The 27,958-nt window shown below is 39.6% G+C and overlaps 1 long non-coding RNA gene across 1 annotated transcript in view; it reads right to left on the bottom strand.

Annotated features, from left to right (window-relative positions):
• The window catches only part of LOC105709029 (uncharacterized), an 86,854-nt gene that overhangs the window by 14,013 nt on the left and 44,883 nt on the right, over nucleotides 1–27,958 (bottom strand). Inside the window, exons 9-10 of the long non-coding RNA XR_010343621.1 lie at nucleotides 26,573–26,674; nucleotides 21,126–21,325 (exon numbers count right to left, since the gene is read on the bottom strand). This is a non-coding gene — a long non-coding RNA (uncharacterized LOC105709029). The remainder of the gene's footprint in view (nucleotides 1–21,125; nucleotides 21,326–26,572; nucleotides 26,675–27,958) is intronic.

The following is a 27,958-nucleotide window of genomic DNA, read 5'->3' as shown; positions in this document are numbered from 1 at the left end:
TGTTCTCCAATGGGGCCAGTACAGCATTCAGTGCCTGGGATATAATAATGTCCCAAAATGTCCAAATGCTGAATGGATGAATGAATTAATTAAAGTTTTAAGAAAGTAATTCATCATGGGATCCTTTTTCTTACACCTAGTAACAGCACACCTGGGGCCTTTCAAAACTATTCTAGTCCTCATAGTCTCCATCTAGAGATTAGAAAGTGAAGTACACTCAGGATCTGTACTTCATTATTCAGCCAACTGCATATTTTTAATATGTCCTACTAATTTTTGATCTGGTTTCTTTTTGTCTCCCACACTAGATAAGTTCCTTGATGGCAGAAACTTTCCTTTATTTGCTGAATTTACAGTTGATAGATTTGCCATCATGCTGTGCCCTTCCTGGATTCCATGCTAAACTTATTTTTCACATGACTTCAGCATGAAAATCTTGTGTCAGAAGAGAATAAATTTGGTTGTTTTTGAGTTAGAGTCCTTTCTGCTGATTTCCTGGCCTCCTCATAAAATCATGGACCTAGTTAAGATTGCAAAAGATCTGGAAATTTTAGACTGATAAGCAGAAACTAACAACATAAAGACTGAATTTATGTTCAATAAACTTTATGTTCAGAACATCAACACTACAAGTGCACTGTGGTAGAGAAGACATTACTTTACATGAGGAAAAGATCAGGATGTTTTATTGTCCAACAAAATAAAGATACAATGTAGAATTTCAGAAAGGAACCAAAATAATATTTAAAATTTGAAAAATTATAAATTCAAGAACTGAAAGATAAAATAACCCAATATAGGAATTAAACGAATAAGTTTAACAACTGCTTAGAAAAAGATGAAAAAATAATTAGTAAGAGGTAACAATGGTCAAAAAATAAAATGAATTATGGAGAGACAAAGGAGATGAAAAACACAAGGATGTAAGAGAAATAAGGAATACAGTAAAGTCAGACCTACATCCAATTGTAATCCCAGAGAATAAAGAATGAAGCAGAAGCAATCTTTGAAGGGAAAATGGTTGAGACTTGGTCAAAATCAATGCAAGAATTAAAATCACATAATTAATTGGTTAAAAAACATATAAATAAAAATAGCCAGAAGGAAAATTATCTTTTTTTAAACCTCCTAACAAAAAAATTGGAAGCCAGAGTCTACTGGAAGATAGATATTTCTAAGTACTGAAAGAAAATAGCTGCTGATTTGGAATTCTATACCCAGCAAAAATATTCTTCAAGAATGAAAGTGAAATAAAAACATATTCAAACATGCAAAAACTGGAAAAACTTAACAAAGCAAACAAACACTAAGGACAATACTGAAAAGTGTTCTTTAGGCAGAAAGAAAATTATTCCAGGTAGAAACTCAAAAATGCAGGAAGGAATGAAGAGCGATGGAAAATAGCATATATAAACAAACATTAATTATATAAAACAAAAATAATGTTTATACTTAATAAATAGAAATGAAATATATGACAACATATGCCAGAAGTGGAATATATTAAGTGTTCAAAAGTTCCTATATAAAAATGCTGGGCCAGGCACGGTGGCTCACGCCCGTAATGCCAGCACTTTGGGAGGCCGAGGCAGGCAAATCACCTGAGGTCAGGAGTTGAAACCAGCCTGGCCAACATGGCAAAACCCTATCTCTACTAAAAATACAAAAATTAGCTGTGTGTGGTGGCAGGCACCTGTAATCCCAGCTAACTTGGGAGGCTGAGGTAGGAGAATTGCTTGAACACAGGAGGCAGAGCCAAGATCACACCAGACTGAGCGACAGAACGAAATTTCATCTCAAAAAAAAAAAAAAGGAAGAAAGAATTCCAAGAGTTTGTAGAGGGTTTCTCTTTGATTATTCAGTATAATACAAATACATACATACATCTGAGGAAACTACCCAAATCTGGGGGGAAAACATCTGAGAGGATTAAGTAATGAAGAGCACCTGATTCCACCAGGTAGACTGAAAAATAAATTTTATGGGACATTTGGGTAGAGAATTGAGAAGGACCTTGCCTCAGTAGCAGGGAATAATTAGCCCTAAACTAAAAAATGTTCTGGTCCAGCCTGACAAATCTTAAAAGCAAGACCCAAATAATGAATCTGTTTCCAACTAGTTCACCTGCATCACAAAATAAAGAATATTTATAGACATGCAAACTATCCAACACACAACCTGTAAAATTCACAACGTGTAGTATCCAATCAAAGATTACCAGGCATGCAAAAAAGTAGAAAAATATAACCTCTCAAGATAAGAAAATCCAATAAATTAAAACTAAAATGATTATTACAACTGTATTATAGATGTTCAAAAACTGTAATAGAGACATGAAAGACATTTTAAAAGGGCTAAATGGAACTTCTAGAGATTAAAACAATATCTGGTTTTCTGGAGATTAATTCAATATCTGAGATGAAAAATGCACTGAATGGGATTAATGGCAGATTAGACTTTGCAGAAGAAAGGATGAGTAAACTTGAAAATATAGCAATAGTAACCATCTGAAATGAAACATATAGAGAAAAAGAATCCAAAAAGGATATGAGAATCAGTGAGATATCAGACAATTTCAAGCAACCTAATATTTATGAAATTGGATTTCCAAAGTAAGGAGGAGGGCAGAAAAAAAAATTGTTATAGACATAATAGCCAAACTTTTTCAAATTTAATGGAAACCACAAACTTACAGAACAAGAATCTCACAAAGCTATAGTACAAGAAATATAAATAAAATCACACCAAGGCACCTCATAATAGTATTACTCAAAACTAATGCCAAAGAAAATCTTAAAAGCAGACAACGGAGAAAAATGAACAAAGGTACAAATAAAGGATAAGACCTGGGCACAATGGCTCATGCCTGTTATCCTAGCATTTGTGGAGGCTGAGGTGGGTGGATCAATTAAGCTCAGGAGTTCAAGACCAGCCTGGGTCTTGCAAAACTCTGTCTCTAAAACAAATACAAAGATTATCTGGACACGGTGGCATATGCCTATAGTTCCAACTACTTGGGAGGCTGAGGTGGGAGGATAACCTGAGCCTGGGGAGGTTGAGGCTGCAGTGAACCATGATTACACCACTGCACTCCAGCCTGGACAACATAGTGAGACCCTGTCTCAAAAAAAATAAAATAAACAAAGGATAACCGCAGCTTTCTCACTGGAAACAATGGAAATGAGAAGATAGTACCCACAATACTTTAAAAATACGTTTTTAAATGTGTTAACCTATAATTCTATACCCAGCAAAAATACCTCACAAAAAAAATTGACCTAACTGATATTTATAGAACATTCCACCCAACAACAGTAGAATAAGCGTTTTTTTCACATGCCCATGACCATATTCTGGGCCATAAAACGTGTAATAAATTTCAAAGGATAGAAGTCATTGAGTGTATGTTCTCTGACCACAATAGAATTAATTTATAAATCAATGACAGAAATATCTCTGAAAAATCCACAAGATGCCCTTTTCTAAATAAACGTTGTTCAAAGAAGAAATCTATGAACTGAATCAAAGTGAAAATAATACATATCAAAGTTTTAATACACAGCTAAAGCAGTATTAGAAGTACTAGAAGGAAATTTATAACACTAACTGCCTATTTTAGAGAATAACACTCTCAAGTAAATAACCTCAGCTTTCACATTAAAAAACTACAAAAAGAAGATGAAAGTAAGCCCAAAGTGAGCAGAAGAAAAATAGAGATCGGAGCAGAAATAGGAAAAAAAAAAAAGAGAGAGAGAGAGAGAAAGTAAATTAAACAAAAAGCAGGTCCTATGAGAAAAATAATAAAATTAATAAACCTCTAGCTAAGCTAATCAAGAAAAAAAAAGCAGAAGACATACATTAACATTAGCAGAAACAAGAGAGGTGATATCACTATGGGTGCTACAGATATTAAAAGGATAACAAAGAAATCTTATTAGCAACTTTATACCAATAAATTTGACAACTTAGATAAAATGTATAAATTCCTTGAAAGATATAATTCCCAAAGCTCACTCAAAAAGAAATAGCCTGAATATCTACTAAAGAAATTAAATGTGTTTAACATTCCCCTCTTCCACAAAAAAAACAACCTCCAAACCCAGAGAGTTTCACTGGTGAATTCTACCAATAATTTTTATTTAAGAAAAAAAAAATAGTATCAATTATAGCCAATTGAAAGTTAAAGAAGAAAGAATACTTCTGAACTTATTCTATGCAGTCATTTCCCTGATACCAAAACCAGACAAGAAAACAAAACCAAACCACAGAGACAGGGAGACTACAAACCAATATCCTTCATGAACATACATGTAAAAATTCTAAATAAAAAATTGGCAAATCAAATCAAGCAATATAAATTTTAAAAGATAATACTTAATAAGCAAGTGGGGTTTACATGAGGAAAGCAAGGTTGGCTAGCATTCAATAATCAATGTAACTCACCAAACTGAAAAAGAAAAATCATTTAATCATCTCAATAGTCACAGGAAAAGCATTTGACAAAACTCAACATCCATTCCTACTTTTAAAAAAGAATCTCAGAAAACTAGGAAATTAATGAAACTTCTTCAATAAAAAGCATCTACAAAAGCTACTGCTGGAAGTCCTAGCCAGAGCAATCAGGCAAAAGAAAGAAATAAAAGGCATAGAAACAAGAAAATAAGTCAAACTATGTCTCTTCACTGGCAATATAATTCTATACTTAGAAAACCCTGAAGACTCCACCAGAAGGCTCCTAGAACTGATAAATAACTTCAGTAAAGTGTCAAGATACAAAATCAATGTACAAAAATCAGTAGCATTTCTACACATCATTAATGTTCCAGCTGAAAGCCAAATCAAGAAGGCAATCCCATTTTCAGTAGCTGCAAAAAATAATAATAATAATGATACCCAGAAATACCTCTAACCAAGGGGGTCAAAAATCTCTACAAAGTGAACTACAAAACACTGCTGAAAGAAATAATAAATGACACCAACAAATGAAAAAACATTCTATGCTCATAGATTGGAAAAATTAATATCGTTAAAATGACCATAGTACTCAAAGCAATCTACAGATTCAACGTTATTCCTACAAACTACCAACATAATTTTTCACATAATTAGAAAAAGCTATTTTAAAATTCATTTGGAACTGAAAAAGAGCCCAAATAGCCAAAGTAATCCTAAGCAAAAAGAACAAAGTTGGAGGCATCACATTACCCAACTTCAAACTATACAATAAGGCTTCAGTAACCAAAATAGCATGGTACTGGTGCAAAAACAGACATATAGACCAATGAAACAGAATAGAAATCCAGAAATAAAGCCACACACCTATAGACATCTGATCTTTAACACAGTCAACAACAATAAGCAATGAAAAGGGCTCCCTATTCAATAAATGGGGCTGGGAATGCTGGCTAGCCATATGCAGAACAAAACTGGACCCCTAACTTTCACCATATACAAAAATTAGCTCAAGATGGATTAAAGATTTAAATGTAAAACCTCAAATTATAAGAATCCCAAAAGAAAACCTAGGAAACACCATTCTCAACATCAGCCTTGGGAAAGAATTTATAACTAAGTCCTCAAAAGCAATTTCAACAAAAACAAAAATTAAATGAAACCTAATCAAACTAAAGAGCTTCTGCACAGCAAAAGAAACTATCAACAGCACTTTGGGAGACTGAGGCAGGCAGATCACTTGAGATCAGGAGTTGAGGTCACCATGTCCAACATGGTGAAACCCTGTCTCTACTAAAAACATAAAACATTAGCTGGATGTGGTGGCAGGCACCTGTAATCCCAGCTACTCAAGAGACTGAGGTGGGAGAATAACCTGAACCTTGGAGGTGGAGGTGGAGGTTGCAGTGAGCTAAGAGTGAACCACTGCACTCTAGCCTGGGTGACACAGCAAGATTCCATCTCAAAAAAAAAAAAAAAAGAAAAGAAAAAACAAGAAACTACCAACAGAGTAAACAGACAACCTACAGAATAGGAGAAAATATTCACAAACTATGCATCCAACAAAGGTCTAATAGCCAGAATCTACCAGGCATTTAAACAATTCAACAAGCAAAAACCAAATAACCCCATTAAAAAGTGGGCAAAAAAAACATGAACAGACACTTCTCAAAAGAAGACATAAAAGGGGACAAAGGACATGAAAAAATGCCCAACATCACTAATCATCAGAGAAATGCAAGTCAAAACCATAAGATACCATCCCAAACCAGGCCAAATGGCTACTAATAAAAAGTCAACAAACGACAGATGTTGATGAGACTGCAGAGAAAAGAGAACATTTATATACTGGTGGTGAGAATGTAAATTAGTTCAGCCCCTGTGGAAAGTAGTTTGGAGATTTCTCAAGGAACTGAAAATAGAACTATCATTCAACGCAGCAATCCCATTACTGGGTATACACCCAAAGGAAAAGAAATCCTTCTACCAAAAAGACACTCACACTCGTATGTTTACTGCAGCACTATTTGCAACAGCAAAGACATGGAATCCACCTAGGCACGGTGGATTGGATGAAGAAAATGTAGTATAAATGCACCATGGCTACTATGCAGCCATTAAAAAAAGAACGAAGTTATGTCCTTTGCAGCAACATGGATGCAGCTGGAGGCCATTATTCTAAGTGAATTAATGCAAGAACAGAAATACTGCATGTTCTCATTTCTAAGTGGAAGCTAAACATTGGGTACACATGGACATAAAGATGGCAACAATAGACACCAGGGGAGTGGAGAGGGAGGGGAGGAGAGGAGGAAAGAAAAGGTCATTAGAAAAGAAGAAATAATCTTGTACCTACGTATCTATTTACAGATATCATGACTGTCTAAATAGAAAATCTTCAAAAATGCTTTTAAAACCAATAAGAGAGTTCAGCATGGTTGCTGGATATAAGATCAACACACTAAAAATCAATCACAATACTAACATATACTAATCATACTCACAATTGCTCTAAATGAAATAAAATATTTAGGTATAAATGTAACAAAACATATATAGGATTAGTATGCTGAAAATTAGAAAATGCTAATGAAAGAAATCAAAGATCTAAATAAACATCTAAATATACATAAAGTATTCATAAACTAGAAGATGCCACATACTCAAATGTCAGTTCTTCCCAGATTCATCTAGCAGTTTACTATAATTTCTATCAGAATCTCAGATAGAGGTTCTTAAAATTGTTAAGTGTTTTTCTTTGTTTTGGTAGATAGACCAGCTTATTCCATATATTCTAAAATTTAAGTGAAAAAGCAAAGCCCTAAAATAGCTAAATCAACTATTGATTGATTGATTGACTGAGACAAAGTTTCACTCTTGTTGCCCAGGCTGGAGTGCAGTGGCATAATCTCAGCTCACTGCAACCTTTATCTCTAGGGTTCAAGTGATTATTCGGCCTCAGCCTCCTGAGTAGCTGGAATTATAGGCATGTGCCACCACGCCTGGCTAATTTTGTATTTTCAGTAGAGACGGGGTTTCACCATGTTGGTCAGGCTGGTCTCGAACCCCTGCTAAATCAATTTTTTAAAAGAAAAATCAAGTGGGAGAAATCACGCTACCCAGTTGCTATGATCTGAATTTTTATGTCCCCTCAAAATTGATTCATTGAAATCTTAATCCCTAAGGTGATGGTATTAAGAAATAATTAAGTCATTGGGAGGTAACTGGGTCATGAGGGCTCTGCCCTCATGGGATTAGTGCCCTTACAAGAGGCCTGAGAGAGCTCATTCACTGCTTCCACCGTGTAAAAATACAGCAAGAAGACAACATCTATGAAGAACAGGCCCTCACCAGACACCGAATCTGCTTGTGCCTTGATCTTGACTTTCCCAGACTCCAGAATTATAAGAAATAGATTTCTGTTGTTTAAAAATTACCCAATCTAGAGTATTTTGTCACAGAAGCCTGAGTTGACTAAGACATCAATGTAAGGCTTATTATATTCCCACAGTAATTAAGAGAGTGTGGTATTTGTAGGGAGATGGATACAGAGATGAATGGAATGTCTAGATAACCCAGAAATAGTCCCATACAAAAATGCCCATTTGAGTTTTTTAAGAGATAGGGTCTTGCTGTGTTGCCCACGCTATAGTGTAGTGGCTATTCACAGGCAAGATCCCACTACTGATCAGCACAGAAGTTTTGACCTGCACCATTTGTGACCTGGGGTAGTCCTGGTGGTCCCCCACTCCTGGGAGGTCACCATTTGGATGCCAAACTTAGTGCAGACACCTGGTTGGCACAGTGTACTATAGCCTAGGACTCAGGCTCCTGAGTACCTGGGACTATAAGCACCTCCCACCATGCCCAGCTCAACTGAGTTTTAACACGCATACCAAAGAAATTCAACAGACAAAGGGTGGTCTTTCAGCACATGGTGTTGGAACAACTGAACATTCATAGGAGATGAAAAAACAACAACAAAGAACCTCAATCTAAGCCTTACACTTTATACAAAAATTAACCCAAAATGGATTATGGACTTAAGAGTAAAATGTAAAACGTAAAACTTTTTTTTTTTTTTTTTGAGATGAAGTGTCACTCTGTTGCCCAGGCTGGAGTGCAGTGTCACTATCTCAGCTCACTGTAACCTCTGTCTCCTGGGTTCAAGCCATTGTCCTGCCTCAGCCTCCTGAGTAGCTGGGATTACAGGCACGCACCACCACGCCTGGCTAATTTTTTTCATATTTTTGGTAGAAATGGGGTTTCACCATGTTGGTCAGACTGGTCTAAAACTTTTATAAGAGAACATTGGATTTGGGAGGCCAAGTCAAGCAGATCACTTGAGGTCAGGGGTTCAAGACCAGCCTGGCCAACAAGGCAAAACCCCATGTCTACTAAAAACACAAAAATCAGCTGGGTGTGGTGGTAGTCACCTGTAATCCCAGCTCCTTGGGAGGCTGAGGCAGGGGAACTGCTTGAACCCAGAAGGCAGAGGTTGCAGTGAGTCAAGATTGCACCACTGCACTCCAGCCTGGGCAACAGAGTGATATTCCCTCTTAAAAATGAGAGAGAGAGAGAAAGAAAAAGAAAGAAAGAAAGAGAGAGAGAGGAAGGAAGGAAGGAAGGAAACAAAAAAGAAGAAAGGAATGAAGGAAGGAAGGAAGAAGAGAGGGAGGGAGTGGGGGAATGGAAGGGAAGGAAGGAGGAAGGGAGGTGGGAGGGAAGGAAGGAGGGAAGGAAGGGAGGGAGGGAGGGAGGGAAGGAGGATGGATACTGGAGAAGGTCTTCAGGACCTAGGACTAGGAGAAGAGTTCCTAGACGTGACATCAAAAACACAATTAATAAAAGAAGAACATTGATAAATTGGTTGTCTTAGTTCATTTTGCGTTACTATAACAGAATACCTGAGACCGAGTAATTTATAAAGAAAAGGCTTATTTAGCTCAGCTCTGTAGGCTGAGAAGTTCTAGGGCATGGTCCTGGCTTCTGGTGAGGGTTTTCTCACTGTCATAACATGGTAGAGAACATCAAAGGGAAAGCAGACACATGCAAAGAGGCAAAACCCAAGAGTCACCCTGGTTTTTAACAACCCACTGTCATGGGAACTCACCCATTCCTGTGAGAACCAATCCAGTCTTGCCAGAGCAAAAATTCACTCACTACAGCAAGAACTGCACCAAACCATGCATTAGTGATCCACCCCCATGACCCAAACAACTCCCACCAGGCCCCACCTCCCACCACCACCTCATTGAGGATCAAATTTCAATATGAGTTTTGGTGGCGACAAGCTCAAACCACAGCATCAGCCTCAACAAAACTAAAACTTTTCGTATGTGCAAGACTTAAGATGCTGAAAAGACAAGCCTCAGGCTGAAAGAAAATATTTGCAAACCACATTTACAACAAGATGTGCAAAAAACTCAACATTAAAAACAAAAACAATCTATTTAGAAATGAGCAAAAGACATGAAGGAAATTTCACTGAAGAGAATATATGATGACAAATAAGCACACAAAAAGATGTCCAACATCATTAGCCATAAGGGCAATGCAAACTAAAACTATGATGAGTTATCAACACATACCTATCAGAATGGCTAATGTAAAAAATAGTGACAACACCAAATGCTGATGGCAGCAGGGAAAATGAATCACTCATACATTGCTAGTGGAAATACATAACAGCACAGGCACTGGAAGACAGCTAGTAGTTTCCTCAAAAACTACACATGCGGCCAGGCATGGCGGTTCACAACTGTAACCCAGCACTTTGGGAGGCTGAGGCAGGTGGATCACCTGAGGTCAGGAGTTCGAGACCATTCTGGCCAACATGGTGAAACCCCATCTCTACTAAAAATACAAAACATTAGCCGGGCGTGGTGATACATGCCTGCAATCCCAGCTCCCCAGGAGGCTGAGGCAGGAGAATCGCTTGAACCCAGGAGGCAGAGATTGCAGTGAGTCAAGATTGCACCATTACACTCCAGCCTGAGTGACAGAGCAAGTCTCCATCTCAAAAAAAAGAAAAAAAAAAACAACTAAACAGAGAAATGAAGACTTATGGTTATACAAAAGCATGTACATGAATGTTCACAGAAGGTTTATTTAAATTAGCCAAAAACTATGGAAACAACCTAAATGTCCTTCAGTAAGAATGCTTAAACAAACTGTGGTATATCCATATGTTGGAATGCTACTTAACAGTGGAAAAAAAAATGAGTAACTGATCCATAAAACTTGGATGTATCACAAGGGAATTACACATTCTGAATTTAAAAGCCTAGCTCACAGGTCACATACTGTCTGATTCCATTTATATAGCATTCCCAAAATAACAAAATTATGGAGATGGGGAACAGATTAGTGGTTGCCAGGAAGCTAGGAATGGTGTGGGAGGGAAGTAAGAATGCCATAAAGAGGTGGCACCAGGGAAATCCTTCAGGTGATGAGACAATCTTGTATCTTCATTGTGGTAGTAGTTACACAAGTCTACATCTATGATAAAGTTACACAGAACTACACACACACACACACACACACACACACACACGTGCATAGAAACCTGATGAAACTAAATGCGCTCTGTGGATTGTACCAACATCAATTCTCTGATTTTTACATTGTACAAAAGTTATATAACATGTTACCATTGGGAAGAACTGAGTGAAGAGTACATGAAACCCTCTATTTTTTGCAACTTCCTTATTTCAAACTAAAAGGTTAAATCTTCAAAAATGGGCAAAAGATCTTATACAAACACACTACCACAAAAATATATATGAATGGCATGTAAGCACATAACAAATAATCAACATCATTAGTGATCAGGGAAATGCAAATTACAACTATCATGAGACACCACCTCATACCACTAGAACAGCTAAAATAAAATAGACGGACATGTGGACGAAATGTGTGGCTACTGAGCTCTTTAACATGTTTGGTGAGATTGTACAGTGATACTACTTTGGAAAACAGTTTGGCCATTCCCTCTGAAGTTAAATATAACACGTACCATATTACCCAGCAACTCTACTCCTCAGTCTTATGTATTTAGCAAGGGAAATGAGACATTTGTCCACAAGAAAGATGTGTACAAGAATGTTCATTTGGCTATTCAGAATAGGCAAAATCTGGAAACAATCTAAATGTCCATTAAAGGAGAATGGGTAGAAATACCTTATAGCATGGATGAATCTTAAAACTGTTATGTTGCATGAAAGAGGCCAGACACAGAAGAGTGTGTACTACATGATTTCATTTAAGTGAAATTATAGAACAGACAAAATTAAGTTCTAGTGATAGATACTGAAACAGTAGTTGTTTTGGGCAGAGAGAGAGGGAGTGGAGGTGAATTGATTGGAAAGGGGCATGAAAAACTCACTGGAGTGATGGAAATATTCTATATCTTCATTGAATTACCAGTTATGTAGGTGTAGACCTTTGCTCAAAGTCATCAAACTACATTTACATACAAATTTATTGTATGTAAATTATGCCTCAATTTTTAAAAATAAAGCCAAATTACTCTGAGTGCATTCCCTATCCACAGTGAAATTAAACTCATAATTAATAACAAAAATATAACTGAAAAGTCTCTATGTGAATGGAAATTAAAGAAATACATTTCCAAAACATGTGAGTCAAGAAAAATAATTAAAATAGAAATTTAATAGTATCTTAAACTCAGTGATAATAAAACCTTAAACACTAAAACTTGTTAAATGCTGCTAAAACATCAGAATAAAATGTAATGGCCTTAAATGCACGTATTACCAAAAATAAAAAATAAAAGCTAAAAAAACTATCTCAAGAATTTAGAAAAGAAATATCAAAAACAAGAGTTAAATAATAAAACAGCAGATAATAATGAAGTAAAAATATAACGTAGATAATAAAGTCAAAAATTGGTTCTTTAAAAATAAAGATATATTGTATAATCCTCTGGTGAAATTAACCAAGAAACAAAGAGAGAAGTAGCAAATAACCAACATAAGGAAAAAAGAAAGAGGTACCGCTACAGATCCTACCCATATTAAAAAGGTCAAAAGAATATAATATGAACAACTTTGTACCAAAATATTTTAGTTTAGAGAAAATAACAATACCTAGTAGTGTAAAAATACTAAAACTGACACAAGAAGAAATAGGAGATATGAGCAGTCCCATGACTGTTTTAATAAATAAATTATAACTTAAAATCTTCACACAAAAGAAACACCAGGATCAAGAGGCTTTTTCAGTAAATTAAACCAAGAAATTGGTGGTGGCGGCAGCGGTGGGGGAAGTTATAAAAAGTATTGGTTTTCTATTGCTGCATAACAAATTACCACAAACATAGCAACTTACACACATTTATTATCTCATATTTTTCGTGGATCAGGAATCTGGGCACAGCTTAACTGGATCCTCTGCTCAGGTCTCATAAGGCTGCATGCAATCCAGGTATCAGCAGGACTACAGTGTCCCAGATGCTTGACTCAGGAAACTCTGCTTTCAGGTTCCCCCACATTGTCAACAGAATTGACCTTCTTACATCTATAGGGCTGAGTCCCCATTTTTCTCAACGTTTACAGATTGCCTTCCATTCCCTGCTACATGGCCCTCTCCACAGACACTCAAACATACTTTTTTGCTTCTTTAAGACTAGCAGGCCCTCCCTCCAAAAGTAACTATGTGAGATGATAGATAGGTTAATCCGCTTCACTATAGCAACCACTTTACTATCTATATGTATCCCATAACATGTTTTAAACCTCAAATGTACATAGTAAAACCTATTTAAAAAACCAAAAGAGGAAGGTCTTTCTCTTCAGTCTAAGACAGTGCTATATAAAGAAACATAACCATAGAAGTGACATGCCATCATCTTTGCCGTATCTTATTGTTTAGAGGCAAGTCACAGGTTCCACTCCTACTCAAGGGAAGGGGAGTGTACAAGAAGAATCTGGATCCCTGGGGTTTGCCTGACACATTGAGTCAAACAGGGGGTAACTGAAGCTAAATCTATAGGAACGGTTAAGTGTAAAATGCTGATTCATTTTTTACTTTATTAGATTAACTGTGCTTGTTACAGTTTCTAGGGTAACCACTACAAGGACATAACTAAGATCTATAACCCTAATGGGGACCAGTGAGAATGAGATTCCACAGTACAAATGAAAATAAGAAAGGGGGGAAAAAAACAAAATGAAAGGTCAGGTGCATTGGCTCACATCTGTAACCTCAGCACTTCGGGAGGCCAAGGTAAGAGGATCACTTGAGCTCAGAAGTTCCAGACCTGCCTGGGCAACATGGCAAAACCTCATCTCCACAAAAAACACAAAAATTAGCCAGGCATGGTGACACACGCCTGTAGTCCCAGCTTCTTGGGAGGCTGAAGTGGAAGGATCACTTGAGCCCGGGAGGTCAAGGCCGTGGTGAGTCATGAACGTGCCACTGCACTCTAGCCTGGGCAAGATCCTGTTTCAAAAAAAAAAAAAAGGAAATGAAGAAAACTGGACAAGTACAAAATGCAAAATAATATTAATAAATCCAAATTTATTGTAAAAACAGTAAACAAAATAAATCAATTAACTTTCCAGTTAAAAGATAAAGTTTGTACAACTGAATTTTTAATAATCTAGCTACAAGCTACCTGTAAGAGGCATTCCTAAAAAATAGAAACACAGAAAGTCGAAAGCAAAAGGATGAAAAATACATATATCATCAAAATATTATTCTAAAGAAAGGAGAATAGATAAATATACTGTGATTTGGTCATAAAATAGAATATTGACCAGCAGTGAAAACAACTGAGCCACAGCTACACTTAACAGAATGGATTAAATCAGTCACAGAAGAATGCACTTAATATGATGGCACCTAAATACATTTCAAAAGCATTCAAAACTAAATAATATATTGTTTTGACAGATACACATGTGGTAAGTTATTTAGTAAAAGAAAACAATAAACATAAAATTTAGGATGCTGGAACCTCCAGAGGTGGCAAAGGGATTTGCAAGAGATACATAAGAGTTCTCAAGGTTACTACAAGAAAATTTGGTAATTATTTTGAACTAAATAATAACATACAATATTTAAAAATAAGTTCTTAAGCCTGATGCACAGATGTATATTCATTTTATTTTTATCCTTTATATCCTTTATATGTGCATATGTATAGTATTTTTTTAAATGTATTTAAAATTCAATAACTCTTTAAAATCTACTGAAAGCCTGATAGTATATTCTTTTCTTGACCCAGGGAAAAAGTATAATGAATGGAATCATGAAAAGAAAGGCCTTTCCCCAGGATCACCATGAACTTCACACAAGCTCAGAACATCCCACACAGTTGAGTCTCCACGGACACAGCTCAACCAAGACACAGAACTCCTCACAACCACTGCAGCCAGGAGACCCACTCATGCTGGGACTCGAAGCAGGACCAAGGAATCCTTGCTTCTTTTTGTCTTTCTGGGAAACCTAGTAGCTGTCTGTCCTCCTCAGAACATCTCAGAATTCTTGTCCAGGTAAGAAATTTCCCAACAATTCTGTCTCTGACCAGGATACTATATGATAAGGTCTGTTTCTCATTCAACACATTATTGTTAAGCACCTATCATGTGTCAGACTGTGAGCTAACTGCTTGCATTACCATAGTGAAATGTGACAAACAGGGTCTTACCTTTAGATGCCCAGAGCCTAAGAGGGCTACTGACAAGCAAATGGGCAAATACAACAGAGAGTGTCAAATGTAACGAGCTTGTGAGTTCCGTGTACCAGGAAGACAGGGGAAGGTTCCCAAACTGAGTGGCCATTAGGGATGCTTGCCAGAGGAAGCGGCAAATCCATTTAACTGTATGGTCTCAGGCAAATCACATCACCTAGGTGGGCCTCACTGTCCTTATCTGTGAATTGGGCTTAGACAACACCTGCCTGTCCAGATGGAAGTAGGGTGAATTCCTTCACATTCACCCTACTTCATTCGAGGGAAGCCGTCTGAGATGTACAAAGCTCTACCTTTATTCTCAAGTCTGGCCAGAGTTCCTTAGCTCTTCTTCCCCAACTTCAGGTAGAACTTCCTCCCTCTACCCAGACCAGACCAGGACTAACATGCTTCCTGACTCTCAACTCCCACGCAGCCTCCTGAGGGGGCTCAGAAGCCAAGTGCAGAGTGAACGAGGAGGAGGGATATGACCCGCCAGGGCTTCCCTTCCATATTTGGGCCAGAACCATTCTCAATCTCTTGGAAGGGAAGGCAGTTGCACCCAGATTCCAAAACCTCCTTCCAGAGCCTTTCCTAGGGCTTGTTCAGACAGGAAGTCAGCCCAGGGGGTTTCCAATTGCCCAAAGGTGCTATGCACCCCACCACCAGCAGGTGGCGTCCAGGAATCAGCCACCGCCTGTGTCTCCACTTCGCAGTTCCCGACACAGCTCTTACCTCCTAAGTGCTGAGGCTGAAGCAGGAAGGACCTCATCGGAGATCATCCAGGCCAGCCTCCTTACGTTTTGAAGGTCACAGGCCCCTTTGAGAAACCGGTAAAAACTACTGACCCTCACCCTGGAAGAATGCCCAAGCACATCTGCTCAATATGGTCATACAGACTCAGAACACCCTTGGACCCCCCACACACCACCCAAGGACGCCCTAGGATTTCTTATAATCCCGCCCAGGAAACCTGCCCCATCAGCAACCCCCTCAAGGTCGAGAGGCTAAATCAGGCCCAGCACCTCCGCTCCCTGCAGTCAGCCCACGCCTGTGTCTATCCTGGTGATACCAGTCAACAGCTTCAGCAAAGGAGGCTGAAAGAAAGCCAAGGTCATCTTGTTGGAAGACAGGGGTTTCTGAAAGTGTGTTTGTGGGGGGTACTTTGCGACTTGGAGGATTATGAGCTGACTGATTGTCTAGGAACCTCAAGCCTGGAATTAAAAAAAAAAAATTATGCCTGGCACAGTGGCTCATGCCTGTAATCCCAGCACCTTGGGAGGCCAAGGCAGGAGGATCACTTTAGGTCAGGAGATCGAGATCAGCCTGGCCAACCCCATCTCTTCTAAAAATACAAAAATTAGACAGGTGTGGTGGCGTGTGCCTGTAATTCCAGCACCTCAGGAGGCTGAGGCAGAAGAATTTGCTTGAACCCATGAGGCAGAGGCTGCAGTGAGCCAAGATCACACCACTGCACTCCAGCCTGGGCAACAGAGTGAGACCCTGTCTTAAAGTCTAAAAAAAAAAAACCAACGCTCTTTTTCCCAAAAGGAATCATGGCCCTACAGGGTACAGAGAGGAAGGGCGGCATTGAAAAGGGAGGGAGCATGGGGAGGCAGGACTTAGGATGCAGGAGAAACTGCCCCCTTCTCTGTGCCCTGTGGGCCCCTCTGGAGGTCTCAGGGAGCCCATACATGTCACACAACAGGCCACAAGGCATTGATTCCTGGGGTGGCTGAATTACCCCGAACAAGACTGTAAACTAACAGTCCAGGAGAATGAATAAAACGGCACAAATTAAATGCTGAGAGAATCATGGACTGACAGAATGAAGTAGACCAGTAGAAACAGACGTCTCAGTCACCTTCCCCACCTTCTCCCTGAACCTTCTATGTCAGCCAGCCTGGTCCAGGCCTGGGCTCATTTGCTGTTGTGCCCTGAGTGCTGCTGTGGGGCAGGCTCTAGGGGGTGTTCGGGGTGTGCTGATGATGACGATCCCATCCTTGTACTTCGAGAGCTCCCCACTGAGCAGGCGAGCCAGACACTATGCAAATAACTACCATGTGAGCAGCGCCGAGGAAAGGAGCTCTTCCAGCTGGGGTGGTCAGTGAAGGCATCACAGAGGGAAGGGGCTTGAGGAAATAGGGTCCCCAGGGGCTATAGGTGAGATAACAGAAGCAATGGCACAGAGGCCAGCAGGCACAAGCTGGAGGCAGCAACAAAGAACAGGGCCACTTCCACAGTACCCCCACCCCGGGGTATCTTCCTGCCATCAAACCTCAGTTTCATTGTGATCCACGTCTTCCATTCTGCCCACTCCCTGCAGCCACCAATGCCCCTCACAAACGTGGGCGCCCTCTATGCTAGAACACCAGAGGAGAGGTGGGCACTCCCACAGGACACATTCCATAAATGCTCCATGTGCATTTCCCATGTGCTAGGCACTATTCAAGGCCCTGTCTGGGGCCCAAGAGACACAGCAGTGAAAAGGAAAACAAGACCTTGCCCTCATTTGCACTGGCAAAGAGCTTCTTAGAGTAAGATCTCTGTTCCCAACCACCTCCCAGGCTCCCACCCTCCTCATTTTATTATCTTGCACTGTATCTCTTGGAAATGGACCCAAAGACCCAAGAGGGGTTCTGTCAATACAGAGGACAATGGAGCTGTCAGCCTCTCTAGGTCTCTAACCTTTTGGTTAATGCCACTGATAAAGGTAGGAAGTAGGTCTTGTTTTAAATATTGATCGTAAATACTCGGAATTCCAAATGTTAAAGTCATGAATGTTCATATTTTCCCTGTTAGTAACAGAACCCCAACTCAAACTAGCTTCAGCACAGTGAAAATTGTTTATAAGGAAATAAGTGCAGTCACTTTGGGAGGCCAAGATGGGTGGATCACTTGAGGTCAGGAGTTCAAGACCAGCCTGGCCAATATGGTGAAGCCCTGTCTCTACTAAAAATACAAAAAAAAAAAAAAAAATTAGCCAGACGTGGTAGCTACTTGGAGCTACTTGGGAGACTGAGGCAGGAGAATCACTTGAACCGAGGAGGCGGAGGTGGCTTAGTGAGCCAAGATCCCACCACTGCAGTCCAGCCTGGGTGGGACAGAGCAAGACTCCATCTCAAAAAAAAATAATAATAATTAAATGCAAGGATGAACTGGGGCTCAGAAACAACTGGAATTGGGGGGTTCGCTCTCCCTGCATCATTCATGCTCTACACGGCTCCGTTCCTTCAGTCCTTCTCTTTCTTCGGATTGCCTTCTCCAAGACATGTAGAAAAAAATGTGAACAAGGCAGATTTTTCTTAGTCCCTGCCCTGAAGTCCAGGAAAGGGACAGATGGGTCCAACCTGGGCCAAGGTGCTCACCCCCATGTCTGTCAGTTGTCATCTGAGATAAGGATGAGACAATAGTTCCCAACACAACCTTATGGATGGAGTGGAGGAGAAGTAATTCTGTGCAGATGACGTCCAATAGGGCACTTGGCGATCTAGTCCAACCTCTCCATTTTCCGAGGAAATGGAGGTACAAATAGGGATGACTCCTTGTCCAGTGAATTAATGACTAAACTCAATTTCTGGAGTGCTTTGCAGGATCGAGCATCAATCATATTTCCAGTGAATTGAGTGAATGCATGCCTAACTCACACTCATAAATGGCAAATCATTTGTGTGATACACTTACCAGGGATGACTTAACTTACACAACGGTGACTTTCCTTTTCCCAAAGTCACAGCCTGATGCTGCCTCAACCTTGCACAGCCAGAGAATGAGGAACTCTTGGTGAAGACATTCTCAGGAGAAGCAAAGATTCCCATGAGACATCTAAATGGTTGCCATTTAAGCTTCTCCTGACTGAACCTCTTTCTAAATGGGTTGCACACTGCTCTGTCTTCTTTAAGAGCGGGCACTCAACAGAATTAAGGCTTTTCTCAACATTTCAGGGTTGTTCACGTATTGCTTGGTTGTTCACTAGATGACAGGCACTGTTCTAGCACTAGGAATAACAACAGTGACCAAGGCAGATGTGGTCACTGTCTTACAACTGAGTGAGGAAAAACACTAATAAATATTTATACCCATAATTCATCATAGTTGGGATGCAGGCAAGAAGGAACATCACATTGTGACACTCTGAAGTTATCAAGAGGGGATCTGAAGGAGAGAAAAGGAGACAAGAAAGGTTTATTTGAGGAAGCAACGTTAGGTTAAGACCAGAGGAGGGTAGGAGGAAGTCAGTGGAGAAGAAGGAAAGGAAAAGAGCTTCAGACAGAGGGAACAGCCATTGTGAAGGTGGGAGGTAGGTGAGAAGAGATGTGCCTGAGGGAAGCCAGCATGGCTGGAGCAGGGACCCATGAACAGTGGCCATTGGTGTGGACTGACTGCAGAGGTCCCCTCAAGGCTACTGCAGAGATCAGGCACCAGGTAGAAACGATGCCACCTGCTCTTGGAAGAGATGGGAAGATCTGCCCTGTCAAACCCAAGACAGACACCAGCTACTCACAGAGTACTCTGCAGTGTGGGTGCCTGGGGATGGCTCACTTGGGTTGAGTGGCGTATCCTGTCATGTTTCTGCTATTCAGAACTGCCACACAACTATAGGATGATAGATTTGGAAAGCTCCCAAAGAAACTGTCCAGAGCAGGAGTTATGATCCTGGTTGCAACATAGGATCACTTGGGATGCTTGGAAAAATATCTATACTCAGACCCTACCCCAGATCAATTAAATATCCAGGCAAGGAATTATGGTGTAGGTGTTTTGTAAAGCTTGTGTGTGATTCTAATAAGTAGATAGGGTTGAGAATCACTATCCTAGTGCAATCCTCTTTTTTTAAAAAACAAAGAGCTGAAGCCCCCTCTACACAATTATTAATTTTAGAAATGTGCCCATATTCACATTATACACTAATAGGGAGTGAAGAAGGAACAGAAGTCATAGAAATCTCATGTTTAAAATATGGTAGAACTAAGGGGAAAGTGGATCCCACTCCGTCTTGCTTCATTTAGAAAAGCACTATTAAAAAGGCTGATTTATAAGTTTTATTATGTAAAGAAAACAGTATTATGAATAGCCCCATGAAAGAGAATAAAGTTGGACCCCTTCCTTACACCATACACAAAAATTAACTCATAATGGATCCAAGACTTAAATGTAAGCTAAAATAAAAAAAAAAAAACTCTTAGAATAATACATATGAGTAAATTTTCATGACCTTGAGTTAAGCATGACCTTCTTAGATACAACATCAAAAGCACAAATAACAAAAGAAAAAATAGATGAATGGACTGCATTAAAGTTACAAAGTTCTGTGATACAAACAATACCATCAAGAAAGTGAAAGTACCCACAGAATAAGAGAAAATATATGAAAATTATATTATCTGATAAGGAGCTTGTATCCAGAATATACAAAGAGTTTTCAACTCCATAATGAAAAAGACAAATAACCCAATTTAAAAATGGGCAAAGAATCTGAATAGCCACTTCTTCAAAGAAGATCTATAAATGGCCAGTGAGCACAGGGAAGGATGCCCAACGTCATTAGCTATTACGGAAATGGAAATCAAAACCACAGTGACATACTACTTCACACCCACTGGGGTGGCTAGAAGAAAAAAGAGAATGTGGTGAGGTTATAGTGAAATTGGAACCTTGGTATATGTTAGTGAGAGTGTAGCCACTTTGGAAAATAATGTGTCATTTTCTTAAAATATTAAACATAGGGTCACCCTATGAACCAGCCATTCCACTCTTAAGTATATACAGAAGTACAAACGCCCACATAAAATCCTGTACACCAGCGGTCCCCAGCCTTTCTGGCACCAGGGACCAGTTTCATGGAAGACGATTTTTCCAAAGACTGGGGAGGGGGCGATGGTTTCAAAATGATTCAAGTGCATTACACTTACTGTGCACTTTATTTCTATTATTATTACACTGTAATATACAATGAAATAATTATACAACTCACCATAATGTAGCTTCAGTGGGAGCCCTGAGCTTGTTTTCCTGCAACTAGACAGTTCTATCTGGGGGTGATGGGAGACAGTGACAGATCATCAGGCATTAGATTCTCATAAGAAGTGTGCAACTTAGATCCTTTCCATGTGCACTTCATAATAAGGTTCTCTGGCGTGTGCTGCATCCCATGCTGCACAAGGGTTCAAAGACCTAAAAGGGAACAGTGGGGGATAAAGAAAGACACATAACAGAGGGAGGGTGCAGTTACTTAGAACAGCCTGGGGTTATTATTCTCATACTTCAGTTAACATACTTCAGCTAACAACTACCTTGCAGCAAGGTCAGTGAAAGCTGGTTATCTCTCTAGGCCCATCTGCTCTACCCCGAGACATACACATCCTCCCATTATGGTTTCACTTCTCTGGAGTTTACCCAAAGTTCACAGCAGCCTTGCTGCTGATCCCCTCAGAGGGGGTGGGCTACTCTGGCTCTCTACAGGGTTCATGCTCCTATGAGTCTAATGCCTCTGCTGATAACAGGAGGTGAAACTCAGGAGGTAATGCAAGTAATGATGAGAAGCTGTCAATACAGATGAAGCTTCACTCAACACTCACCACTCACCTCCGCTGGGTGGCCTGGTTCCTAACAGGCCATGGACTGCTATCCCTGCTATAGACAAATGTTGGGGATCCCTGCTTTACATGAATATTCGTGTCAACAGCATTCATAAGAGCCAAAAAATAAACAACCCAAATGTTTATCAGCTGATAAACGGATAAACAAAATGTAGCATATCTGTGCAATGGAATAGCATTCAGCCATAAAAAGGAAGGGAATGTTGATATATACTACAACATAAATAAATCTTAAAAACATTATGCTAAGTGAAAGAAACCAGAAGACCATATATCAAATGATTTCATTTATATGAAATATCCAGAAAAGGCAAATCTATAGAGACAGAAAGTAGATTAGCAGTTGCCTAGGGCTGAGGGTGGAGGGAGATGGGGAGTGGTCACTACACTAGTGCCCATGCTAATGGATACAGGGTTTCTTTTTAGGGTGATAAAAGTGTTCTAAAATTAATTGTGCTGAAAATTGTACAACTCTTGTGAACATACTAAAAACCATTGAATTGTACAATTTAAATGAGTGAATTGTATGGTATGTGAACTGTATCTCAATAAAGACATTTTTTAAAAACAGTGTTAGCTAGACATGGTTGCTCATACCTATAATCGCAGAACTTTGGGAGGCCGAGATATGAGGATCACTTGGGAGTGATCAGGAGGGCCAGGGTTTTGAGATCATCCTGGGCAACATGGTGAGATCTCATCTCTCCAAAAATTGTTTTAAATTACCTGGGTGTGGTGGTGTGCTCCTGTAGTCTTAGCTACTCAGGAGGCTGAGGCAGGAGGATTACCTGAGCCCAAGAGGTCAAGACTGCAGTGAGCTATGATTGTGCCACTGTACTGCAGCCTGGGTAACAGAGCAAGAACCTGTCTTTAATAAAACAAAACAAACAAAACAAAGACAGTGTTATATCTTACTTCCTTATTCTGAATGGAATTGGGCCATTGGTCTCTTATGTTTTAGGTTTTCCATTCTTTTCCTTCTTTTCACATTTCAATCCCACTCACCTATCTGAATTTGTGTTTCTTTTCTGCTCTGGCTCCCTCGCCTGCCTCTCTCTCTCTCTCCTTTTTTCTCCCTCTCTCCCTCCCTCCTCAAGAAAAGAATTACAGGATATTCTCAGAAGCGTTGGCTTTGCAGATTTGTTCATGCAAAGAACTGATAGGCCACCAAGCAAGTGGCTTTCCAGTGAGTCAGTGAGCAACAGATGAGCTTCACAACTTCCTCCTTGTCAAAACTGAGTTAGGCCAGGTGCAGTGGCCAAGGTGGGAGGATCACTTGAGCCCAGGAGTTCAAGGCCAGCCTAGGCAACATAGCAAGACCTCCTCTCTACAAAATATCAAAAAATTAGCCAGGCATGGGGACACACGCCTGTGGTCCCAGCTATTTGGGAGGCTGAGGTGGGAGGATCACTTGAGCCTGGGATGCTACAGTGAGCTGTGATTGCACCACTGCACTCCAACCTGGGTGACACAGCAAGACCCTGTCTCAAAAAATAAAGTTAAAAAATTAAAACTATGAGTTACCCAAGTATATTGTGCACATCACTTAGATGTGTCTTCAAAGAAAAAAAGGGGGAAAGGCCTTATTCCTAAGGCATTAGAGCCTATGGTCATATTGATTCCCTGGGAAGTGAAACAGTTTAGGAAGAAGACTTTTCTGAAATATTATCATACCTAAGTACCCTATCCCCTAAAGAGGGTCAAGTAAAGTTAAGGCAAATAATGACAAGAAGACACCAATGGAAGCAGGAGGATTGCGTTTCCCAAGTGCGGCAGATGGCATTTTCCAAAAACTGCCGCAGCAACATTTCTGATCCCACATGGATTTCCTGGCTATTGAACAACTCTCCTACAAAAGGTGGAGTCTAATTCCCTTCCCCTTGAGTATCCTGCTCAGCTCCCTTGAGGACTTGTTCTAAGGAATAAAATCTGGTGGAAGTGACTCAGTGGTTTCTGATGTGAGGTTAGAAAAGGTGATATAGTTTCTATATGGTGTTCCCTCTCTCTTTCTCTTTCTCTCTCTCTCTCTCTCTGTCTCTCTCTCTCTCTCTCTCTCTCATTCACTGGAATCAAGTCACAACATCTATCCCATGCTCCAGAGGAAGGGATTATCCAAGGGTGAAAATCCCAGGAGCCATCTCAGAAGCTGCCTGTGCACTGAGCAAAATGAGTGTTTTGTTTATTTTAATCCACTAAGTGTTGAGATGTTTTGTTATGCAGTATAAGATAATGGGAAAACACCAAACCACAGAGAGAAAGAGTCAGGTAAGAAAACTGTATTTGTTGAATATTTACTTTGTTCCAGGATCATTTCCCAGATGGTAGAACTAAGGCTTAGAGAGGCAACTTTCCAAAGCTATTAGTGGTAGGATTAGGATGAAAACCAATCCTATTAGATTTCATAGTCCATGACCTTCTCACATTTCCACTCCACTTCTGTCCATTGAAGAAAAACAAAATCCCAAACCATTTCAATATTAAATGGTGTTTTACCAATTACCTTTTTTAAATTCTCAAATTTAACCAGCAGAGACTATTTCTGGGTACACTCCCCACCCACACCCCTTCAACTCCTAGTTACAAAGGACTTTCATGTTCATGCAAATTCTGTATTTTACAAAGCTGGCAGGACCAGTCCACCATGCCTAGCTAAATTTTTTTCTATAAAAACAAGCTTTCTGGAATACTATTGCTTGCCATAGCGAGGACATAGATTCCAGGAAGTTGGTTTCAAATGCTAAAAAAAGAACATGAGGCAGACATCTGCTTGAGTAGAGAATGTAAAACCCAACTGCTCCTGCTGTTAGTGTCTCTAGGACCCCAGCCCCATTGCTGCAAGAGGTGGTTCAGGCTAAACACATTAAAAACTTTCAAATTGATTCAAGGATACAGAATAGAAGGGAGGCTGACTTTTTACTGCAAATCTTTTTGTACAGAATTTTAAAACATATAATGTGTATACCAATTATCTTTAAATTTTTGTTTAGAGCCAGGCATAGTGACTCATGCCTGTAACCCCAACACTTTGGGAAACTGGGGCAGGCAGATCACCTGAGGTCAGGAGTTCGAGACCAGCCTGGTCAACATGGTGAAACCCCATTTCTACTAAAGCTACAAAAAAAAACAATCAGCAGGGCATGGTGGTGGGCACCTGTAATCCCAGCTATTCGGGAGGCTGAGGCAGGAGAATCATTTGAACCCGGAGGCGGGGATTGCAGTGAGCTAAGATCACACCATTGCACTCCAGCCTGGGCAACAACAGCAAAAGTCCATCTCAAAAAAAAAAAAAAAAAGAAAAAAATTCTGCTTAGAGACTAATCTTGGTTGACAGATTTCTATCAAGGAAACTGAGGCATTTTTCAGGATGGATTCAGTAGTCCTAGTATCTCTCTGGTGCTGATTCTGTGCTGCTCTGCATCTGTGCTGCTCTAAGCATCAAGGATGAGCTCAAGCCTAGACACTCAGCTGGGACAGAAAGGGCAGAGAGGTGGCCTTTTCAGGGACACCCTGCCTGCTTGCTTGGGAGACAAGTAAGTTTTTCCAGAAGCAGCAGATAACTCAAAGCCAAACCTTAGATGCTCATGATCTGAGTGATATTCTAAAAGATGAACCAGAACAAAAAATGACCACACTGTTTCTGCAGGCTATAGTGGTCATGATGGTAATAATAATGTGAATTACTATTTATTAATTAGGGTGCTTACTTAGTCCATTAATGTTTAATTTAATTGTTGATAGGGTTGGAACTAAGTCTATCTTTTCATTACTTACCATCTGTTCATCCCTTCTCGGTTTTTGTTCCCCTGTTCCTACTTTCCTTCCATCTTTGGACTATTGCAGTATATTCTAGAATTACATTTTAGTGTATCTATTGGCTTTTTAGCTAGAACTATTTGCATTATTTTTTAGAGGTTTCACTAGGGATTACAGTGTGCATCTTTAATCTTTCACAGAGTTGATATTGTGCCCCTTCCCATAAAATCTGGATGCTTTATAACTGTACAGTTCCATTTACCCCTCACCCCACCCCACTCACAGCACTCTCTATGCTGCAACTGCCATGTATATTACATCCACATGTACTGTAGCCTGCAAGAAACACTATGTTTTCTTTTTTAAAGAGTCGTATGTATGTATGTATGTATGTACGTATGTATGTATTTGTGACAGGGTCTCATTCTGTTACCTAAGCTGGAATGCAGTGGCAAGATCATAGCTCACTGCAGCCTTGACCTCCCAGGCTCAGGTGATCCTCCCACCTCAGCCTCCTAAGTTGCTGGGTCCACAGGTGTGTGCCACCACATCTGGCTAACTTTTGTATTTTTTGTAGAGACTAGGTTTGACTATGTTGCCCAGGCTGGTCTCAAACTCCTGGGCTCAAGAAATCCACCTGCTTCAGCCTCCCAAAGTGCTGGGATTGCAGGCGTGAGCCACTGTGCCTAGCCAAAATAGCCATATGCATTTGAAGGAAATTGAGATTAAAAAATAATCTTATGGCCAGGCACAGTGGCTCACGGCTATAATCCCAGCACTTTGGGAGGCTGAGACAGGCGGGTCACTTGAGATTAGGAATTTGAGAGCAGTCTGGCCAACATGGTGAAACCCTGTCTCTACCAAAAATACAAAAATTAGCTGGATATGTTGGTGCACACCTGTAGTCCCAGCTACTCAGGAGGCTGAAGCAGGAGGATCACTTGAAAACAGGAGGCAGAGGTTGTAGTGAGCCAAGAGTGTGCCACTGCACTCTAGCCTGGGCAACAGAAGATAAACCCTGTCTCTAATAATAATAATAATAATAGTATATATTTACCCAGATATTTACCATTACTGATGTTCCATATTCTTTCTTAGAGGTCCAAGTTTCTCTCTTACGTAATTTACTTCCAGCTTGAAGAACGTATTTTGCTTTTCTTCCAGTGCAGGTCTGTTGGAAATGTAAAAAATAAATAAATAAATGTCTATTTCTTTTCTCTTGTTTTTGAAGAATATGTTTGCTGGATACAGAATTTTGAGTTTTCAGGGGTTTTTTTCTTCTTCTTTTAGACCTTTAAAGATGGTGTTCCACTATTTTCTGGACTCAATGTTTTCTCATGAGAAATCCGTAGATGTTAAAATTATTGTTCCCTAGAATTTCATGTGTTGTTTTCTCTGGATGCTTCCAAATTTTCTCTTTATCTTTGATTTTCAGTGGTTTCACTCTAATGTACCTAGATGTGATTTTCTTTGCATTTATCCTACTTGAGATTTCCACATTTTTTGAATCTATACATTTATATCTTTCACCAGATTTGGAAATTTTTCAGCCACTATTTCTTCAAATATTTTTTCTACCCCATTCTTTCTCTACTCCCACTCTGAGACTCTAAGTACACATACATATGTCCTACAGATCCTGGTGCTTTGTTCACTTAACATTTTTTTCTCTTTCTTCATCAGATTAGATAATTTTCATTGATGTACCATTCCATTCACTGATTCTTTTTTTTTTATTTTGAGGTGGTGAACATCTCCATTCTGCTATTAGGTCCATACTGCTAGTAAGTCTATAAATTTTACTTCAGATGTGCTATTTTTCAGCTCTAGAAAATTCATATGGTTCTTGTTTATATTTCCTGTTTCTCTGTTGAGATTTCCTCTTTTCAATCATACAAATATATTTTCCATTACCTCATTGAGCATGCTTATAACAGTGGCTTCAAAGTCCTTATGTGATCATTCTAGCATCTGGTATCTTACCTCCATTGACTGTCTTTTCACTTAAGAAAAGTCATTAGACTTTCATGGAGAAACATATTGTTGAATAAAAATAATAATAATAATAATAAAGAAAAGTCATATTTTTCTGGTTCTTTGAATGTCAAGTTATTTTGGATTGCACCACAGACTGTGAATTTTATATCATTGAGATTCTAAACCCTATTATATTCTCCCAAAGAATGCTAATGTTATTGTTTCGGAAAACAGTCAACTTGGTAGACTCAAATTTCAATTGAATTGCCTGAAGTAGGCAGCAATTCAAATCTCAGTTTAGTTCTGTTAGCCTTAGCTACAAGCACATGTGTGGTACAAGGGTTAACCACTGTCCCTTAATTTGGATTTTTGAGTTCAACCACAGAACTTATAGTTGCCCTTTCTGGCTCTGTTCTTTCTGGGATTACCTTAATATGTTCCAGTGGCTGTGGCCACCCCAGGCTCTGTCCTCTGACAT

The sequence above is a fragment of the Aotus nancymaae genome, unplaced genomic scaffold (assembly GCF_030222135.1).
Source record: "Aotus nancymaae isolate 86718 unplaced genomic scaffold, 86718_ANA_hifiasm-v0.15.2.pri h1tg000020l, whole genome shotgun sequence".
Lineage (NCBI taxonomy): Eukaryota > Metazoa > Chordata > Mammalia > Primates > Aotidae > Aotus > Aotus nancymaae.
The sequence above is the reverse complement of the archived record's forward strand: the minus strand, read 5'-3'. Positions and strand labels throughout refer to the sequence as shown.